At 37.0% G+C, this 7,680-nt stretch overlaps 1 long non-coding RNA gene across 1 annotated transcript; it reads right to left on the minus strand.

Moving 5' to 3' along the window:
* Positions 1–3,750: 3,750 nt before the first annotated feature.
* On the minus strand, positions 3,751–4,276 carry LOC119081883. Its single transcript, XR_005088544.1, has 2 exons — positions 4,190–4,276; positions 3,751–3,970 (listed from the first exon to the last, which is right to left on the minus strand). It is a non-coding gene; the product is annotated as an uncharacterized LOC119081883 (long non-coding RNA).
* Positions 4,277–7,680: the final 3,404 nt, after the last annotated feature.

The raw sequence follows: 7,680 nt of genomic DNA on the forward strand, positions 1-7,680 counted from the left end.
CTTTTCCTCAATTTTTTTCCCGAAAAATGTTTTTGAATATCAATCTGTCCAATTTAGTTGAGACAGATCGAGTACAATATTTAAGTAAACCGAGTTGTTCTTTGTTGTTACCGTAGTTACCATATGAGGGTGATCCAAAAACCGAGTTGTGCGGCTTGTTCGAGCAGCTATGAAAAGTCATGACGAGAAGCTAAGATCGGCATAGGAAAAATCGGTGATAAGCCGCTTGTTGGGACTCCAGAAATCGGCTCCAAATTTATTTTTGATACATTCCCAAATGGTGTCAAATGATGCACAACAGTCCAATGAATAAGTATCGTGAGTCCACTAGTTGATATGAACCACTCTGGCCAACATACCCCAAAGTGAAGATGGAGCGTGGAACGTGAAATTTTCAGATTCATGTCCATATTCGGGAGTAGTTTCGCAGGCGTTTTTATTTACTACTTCGGGAGCTTTGACCTCGCCGCGACTTTACGTCGCCTTTAAGTGGAAAATTTTCCTTCTGGTGTGACAAATGTAACAAATGATGCTCGCCATGACCTATAATAATTGCTAGGGGCACCCAAACAAGGCATTAACAAAAAAATTCATACAAATTAGAGCCTTCTATTACCGCAGGGACTATTTTTGGGAAAGCAAATTATTTTCCCAAAAACCATTTCTTGGAAAATTTAAGGTAAATCATATTTAGCCGTAGCCAACTAAAGCAGCAACCCTTAGCTGATGTATGCTTATGACATGACATCTGTGTAATAAATTTTGTGTAGATATGTGAGGGCGCTAAAATCAAGGTATATGGGCGGACTGCTCGGCGGCTACTTTCATGCATGGAAATTGTTTTTTTTTTTCGTCTTTGAGGTAAATATGAGATGAATTAGAGGTGAATGACCTATATTCAGCTGAAAAACAAAAACAAAAATCAATTTTCCATTCATGAATTTAAGCGCCGAGCAAAAATGACTCAAAGGCATTTTAATGGCGTATAACCGAATCAGAAGTGCAGTGGCACGAAAGTTCGATATAAGCGCAATTTCTCCATTTCTTTAAAAACACAAAATTGCATTGAAACCTGTGCCATCTGTTTTGTGATAGGCACAGCATTTTTGTGAAACTCAAGTAAATCATAGTCAATCATTTAAAAAAAAAGTGTCATTAGCATCGAACCATTGTGCTCCGCCCATATATTTACCTTGGTTAAAATATATTATTTAAGTCATTCTGCCTCCAGTGTACTTGACAGTTGACATGTCAAACATGATATGAACCTATTGCTTAAAATGTTAAGGGTCATGTGCACGGAGGCTAAACGGTACACTCCGGATGACGGATGACTGTTTACAGAAACTTAAGTCAAGTTAAAAATGACGGTTAGGAAATGGATGCATCACTGTCAAAGCATTTATCGATTCGTAACAATCTACAACCGACTTTTCGGTACGCTGTTCACGTTTTCAAATAGAATTTTCTCAATACAAAAATTAAAAACGTTTTAGCACACATCGCGTTAATGAATTTAGATTTTCAATATTTAGTGTCTATTTGTTCGTTATTGGTATCACTGTTTGAGAGTAGAAATTATTTTGTCTTTGCTATATACGTTAAAAATGTTACCGCGTACGCCGCGTACGTACTTAAGTAACCATACAACTGTTTGAAAATATGCACTGCACAGACGTCGTCGATACAAAATTTAAACAATTTTTAGTTACAAATATTTCACAGGGACGGAGGGCCCAGACTGCTGTTAACTAAACTAAACAAAACTGCCGGAAAAAACTTTTTTTGTTGTTGTTGATTACGTAAATACTCTCTGGGCCTGACTAAAATAAATTCTTAAAATTACAATGTCCAGTTGATTAACTGATGGAGAATTGAACGAATTACACTTGTTCGAATTTCCTATTTTCTCGTATAAGTAAACAAATAAATAATTTCTTCCTTCTACCATAAAACTGACTTCCCGCTAATTTGTTCAACTTTCCAGTAACTTCGTTGTCAGAATATCGCATAATTTCCAAGGCTGTATACTTTGGGGAGGTCACGCAGATGCAGATACGCGGGTTACACACCACGTTTCATACAAAAAATTCACCACGCCATAAAAATTCAATTTTGGTGAATTTGTTTGTATGGAAAAGGTGTGTTCCCGCGTATCTAATAAAATGGCGATCTGCGTGACCTCCCCAAAGTATACAGCCTTGATAATTTCCATGTCCGCCAACCATTGAGAATTGCAAAGAAGTCTAAGCACCATTACTTTTTTCTAAGTCTAAATTTACCCACTTTCGGCGTTGACAAATTAGATCTTTGATGATTAAGGTCTGGTCCTCTTGCTTCCCATAATTTCCCGAATTTCCATTAGTGAGCAAATTTCGACTGTTTGACTTCTAAGAGGCGGGCACATTAATTCCTCATAAGGTCATGCAATGATACATTGACGCCCGAAATGGTGCTATGAGCATTTGGGCGATGCCCGAAGGACTTTTTGATTTGTTGTATGAGCGAAGAGCCTTTTACGAATTTCCGTCATTCAACGGCCCAAAAGTTTTTGATTGCCAGTCCCGACCCCTGTCGTTACACTAGTTACTGCTGTTGTTTATCGTTGGGAGAGTAGGTCTAGTGTATGTCTTAGTATATAAATGAAGATCCAGCGGTTGACAACACATCGAGAGTGAGATTGTGCGAGGCGTTGGGTGGTTGACCAGTTTATCAGTATATCGTCTTGATGAATCCTGAAATTTAGTAAATTTTTCGACATTGCCCCCTAAACGAATTACATACACACACTGCTCTTAGTTAAGACTGCCAGTGGCATCACTAGGCTTACCCTTGTTAAAAAGCTATCCCAGCGCTAACCAATATAAGCGTTAGAAGAAACATTTTTGGGTTAGCTAGGGCAACAATGTGACTTATGATTGATAGCAAGCTAAAATCCCCTTGGATCGAAGGATCTCGGTTCGATTAAAAAGGGGAAATATTTTTTTTACTACAATTAACCCAAAATGCAATATGATTTTTTTTATATATTTCGTTTGTTAAGTTAATTATATAATATCATGCTATGAAAGAAAATAAAGAATTGAAGCGCAAAAAGCTGTACAAAAATGTAAATAAATGCAGACTTTAAAAAAATCAATTTAAAGGTAAATTTTTACGGGATTAAATTCAAATTAAATGGATGAGATTGAATGGCTTTATCTTTTACCCAGGACAACTTTAGGGAGTTTGAAATTTATTATTATTATTTTTCTAAATTAATTTCATGATTTAAAGTCGTCACAAAAGACATTAAATATTATTACTGAATAAATTTGAAAATTTGTTTAAACGAAAAGTTTGTTAATGTAATTTTGAAATTATTTGTGAATTAAAAAAAAAATAAACAAAAATAAATGCAAAACAAATTTGTTGTTTTAATTGCTTGCTCAACCATTATAAGGCGATGTGTATGATATGTGATATAAGTCCTCCTACATCTAAAGTTGATATAGTCAGAAAGCTAATTGAATTTAGAATTTAATACGCGAAACTTGTAGAAGTGCAAAAACCTATCTTCTGTGTCAAATCAATGAAATAAGTTTGACCTTCTCAATTTTTGCTAATAATGAAAGTACTTCACAATTTTCCGTTAAACTGCTGTCGCTCTTCGAAAATGAAGTCTTGTGATCTGAAGTTTCTTTTTGTTCTCTTTATTTAAATATGGGAAAAAAGGCTGCTCACAATGATGCAGCCCGTAAAAAAACGATCTTTTCAAAAATCAAAGGTTACAAAACATAAAAATCATCTACTCTATCCGGTCCCAAAGTCCCCAAAATACACGCAGCGTTGCCTCTTTGTATCGCAATTGAAATTTTCTGCAATAAATAATCCATTGATCGCGGTTCCCCTGAAGTGGCCTTTATAATTTTTCCTAATTTCTCAATGAATTTCTTTGTTTCAGGTCCCATACAGCCTAAAGTCTCGAAAGCTAGAGGAGTAAACAAATAATTTTCTCTTAAACGCTTATAATGATTGTGTTTAAATCTTTCTGCGTTGTCCGCAATCGACCGCTGTTTCTTGCTAGATTCATTAATGTATGAAGGCGCCAATGTATCTCTTATGGTTACATCCCAAACAAGAGATTTCCCATGACTCCATGGAATCAGGGTCATTCCATCAGGTCTTTTACCATCATCTCTAGACATACCTGGCGGTTGTAACATGGTTGGAAATCCTGCTGAAGAAAATGCATGAGAAAAAACTTTGTTGACTTCATCATGCGCAGCAATTTTTTAATTTTCATTTTGCATGATAAGTCGTGTAAGCCATCCTTTTGAACCACAAACACACTTATGTTCCTCGCATAAACCAGAACCTAAACGAAGACCAACAGCAATTCTAGCAGAGTTGTTATCCAATAGCAAACCCAATTGGCTCGATGGAACTACTTGCAACCACTTTGAAGATTCTTCGGTTGATGATGCAAGTAGTCTTGCACGAGCAACAGGTTCGCTGGAGTCAAACATCTCATCGAATTTACTCTTAATCATCGGCAGATCCCAATTCTTTTGCTTCTTCTTCTTCTCGTCACCTTCTGGAACAAAATCTCGAGGTATTTCCTCAATTAATTCCAAAACACTAGTTTCGATCACCTGAAAACTAAACTTTCACAATATCTCACTCGACAGTTCTAAAGTAGAATAAACAGACGACAGATAAGCTGGCATCGCAGTATCCTCAACTTTCCTAACACCTATACCTCCAAAGCTTAAAGGAAGAGAAGCCTGGTCCCAAGAAAAATCAGACATCTTCACATTCGCAATGGCTTCGAGAGTTGAACTGAGATCTGAAGTTGGTATGGTTACAAAGCTAATTGAATTTAGAATTTAATGAGCGAAACTTGTAGAAGTGCAAAAACCTATCTTCTGTGTCAAATCAATGAAATAAGTTAAAATTTGAAGCTTCACAATTTTCCTTTAAATTGTTGCTGCTACTCATAGATCGAGCGTTGCAATCTGAAATTGATAGGGGAGACAGCTGATCGTATTCTGCATTCAATAAGCGAAACTTGTAGCGGTTCAAAATCCCATCTTCAGTGTGAAATCAATGAAAGAAGGTTGAAGCAAAAATGGGAATTTGACACTGAAGATGGGTTTTTCTTTTTCGACAAGTTTGGCTTATTAAACGCAGAATTCAATAAGCTCTCTGACCATAACCACTTCAGCTCACAAGACTCCATCTACGAAGAGCTGGGCGTACACCACACACGCTTGACGACATGAAATTGCATTTCCAAGCGGTAGCTTTGATCATTGCAAGATGAATTTCAAATGTCGATACAGAGGTTGTATTGTCGCTGTCAACCATACAAATCGAAGTTACTCGCAAAACCAATCGTTTTGGCCGTAGATTGAAGATCCTGCGCAGATACAAATCGGTAATTTTGCGATTTTATTATCGTGTGAGGTGTCACCATTAGAATCGTATCAAATGAGTGCATTGGATTTTCTGGACAAAATGATGAGCATGGCACTATCACAAATTTCGAACGTGAGCAACAGGTCGTCGAATGTTTTGGATCTGGTCTTTGTAAACGAGCCGAACGATTTCAGTATCTACGAGGACAGAAATACGATCATTGAGAAGGAACAGTAGGTCACGAGTCACAAGCCGCACGAAATTAACGTTGACTATTCTTTGCAATCTTCGTGTAATGTGGAGGTGAAAACGATTTAGCGACATTGGGCCCTTAAAAAATAGATTTTATTATAACCGGAAAAATAATTTTCATGTACGCGTTTATGCTTGATCCAAGGGATTTCATCCTTTTACGAAATGAAACGTTAAGGCGTTTCGCTCGATCATAGAGATTTTATGCTTTTACGGAAATGTAATATAGAGGCGTTTTGCTCGATCGTAGGTAATTCATCCTTTTACGAAATGTAATATAGATGCGTTTTGCGCCATCCTAGGGAATTCATCCTTTTACGAAATGAAACGTAAAGGCGTTTCGCTCGAAGTAAACAAATCATATTCGATCGCCCCACCTTTAGCGTTGCAATTTATATAACGGGAAATTATCAGCGATTATGTTACATATCGTTCCATTGTAAATTACATTTCGCACGAATAAATTAAAAATTTTCCAAACAGCTGGCACCACTACCCACCTATAATCAACAATGATCACACTTTCTGACAACAATGTTGATTGTCATCGTGGTTAAAATGAAGTCTTTGCGAAAAGACAAAAAGAAAATAATTTTCGACTCGAATGATTCGAGCTAAACAAAGGTAATTTTTGTTGATTCGAATTAGTCAATTCGAAAATTAATTTTTTCATGTTATGAAAAGCCCGGCGTCACGTTCAATTTTTTTATTTTTCTTGAAATTTAGGACTTAGCCGACAATATGGCGGCGACAGGAAAAAAAACTTGCTTTTTGGCAAGCTTTTTGAGGGTGGGGTTGGGGCCTGTTTTTTTGCTCCGTCGAATTTTGCCTATTACGTTCTTAATTTTACGAATTTATTATCGTGTGAGGTGTCATTCGAAGCGTCTAATGAAACTCTACAACAATATTAGGAATATAAAAGGACAAAAGACCCATCTTCAGTGTGAAAACAATGAAAGAAATTTGAAGCTTCCTTTAAATTGTTGCTGCTACTCGTAGATCGAGCGTTGCAATCTGAAATTGATAGGGGAGACAGCTGATCGTATTCTGCATTAAATAAGCGAAACTTGTAGCGGTTTTAAATCCCATCTTCAGTGTGAAATCAATGAAAGAAGTTTGAAGCAAAAATGAAAATTTGACACTGAAGATGGGTTTTTCTTTTTCGACAAGTTTGGCTTATTAAACGCAGAATTCAATAAGCTCTCTGACCATAACCACTTCAGCTCACAAGACTCCATCTACGAAGAGCTGGGCGTACACCACACACGCTTGACGACATGAAATTGCATTTCCAAGCGGTAGCTTTGATCATTGCAAGATGAATTTCAAATGTCGATACAGAGGTTGTATTGTCGCTGTCAACCATACAAATCGAAGTTACTCGCAAAACCAATCGTTTTGGCCGTAGATTGAAGATCCTGCGCAGATACAAATCGGTAATTTTGCGATTTTATTATCGTGTGAGGTGTCTCCATTAGAATCGTATCAAATGAGTGCATTGGATTTTCTGGACAAAATGATGAGCATGGCACTATCACAAATTTCGAACGTAAGCAACAGGTCGTCGAATGTTTTGGATCTGGTCTTTGTAAACGAGCCGAACGATTTCAGTATCTACGAGGACAGAAATACGATCATTGAGAAGGAACAGTAGGTCACGAGTCACAAGCCGCACGAAATTAACGTTGACTATTCTTTGCAATCTTCGTGTAATGTGGAGGTGAAAACGATTTAGCGACATTGGGCCCTTAAAAAATAGATTTTATTATAACCGGAAAAATAATTTTCATGTACGCGTTTATGCTTGATCCAAGGGATTTCATCCTTTTACGAAATGAAACGTTAAGGCGTTTCGCTCGATCATAGAGATTTTATGCTTTTACGGAAATGTAATATAGAGGCGTTTTGCTCGATCGTAGGTAATTCATCCTTTTACGAAATGTAATATAGATGCGTTTTGCGCCATCCTAGGGAATTCATCCTTTTACGAAATGAAACGTAAAGGCGTTTCGCTCGAAGTAAACAAAT

Source organism: Bradysia coprophila, unplaced genomic scaffold, assembly GCF_014529535.1.
Source record: "Bradysia coprophila strain Holo2 unplaced genomic scaffold, BU_Bcop_v1 contig_36, whole genome shotgun sequence".
Classification (NCBI taxonomy): domain Eukaryota; kingdom Metazoa; phylum Arthropoda; class Insecta; order Diptera; family Sciaridae; genus Bradysia; species Bradysia coprophila.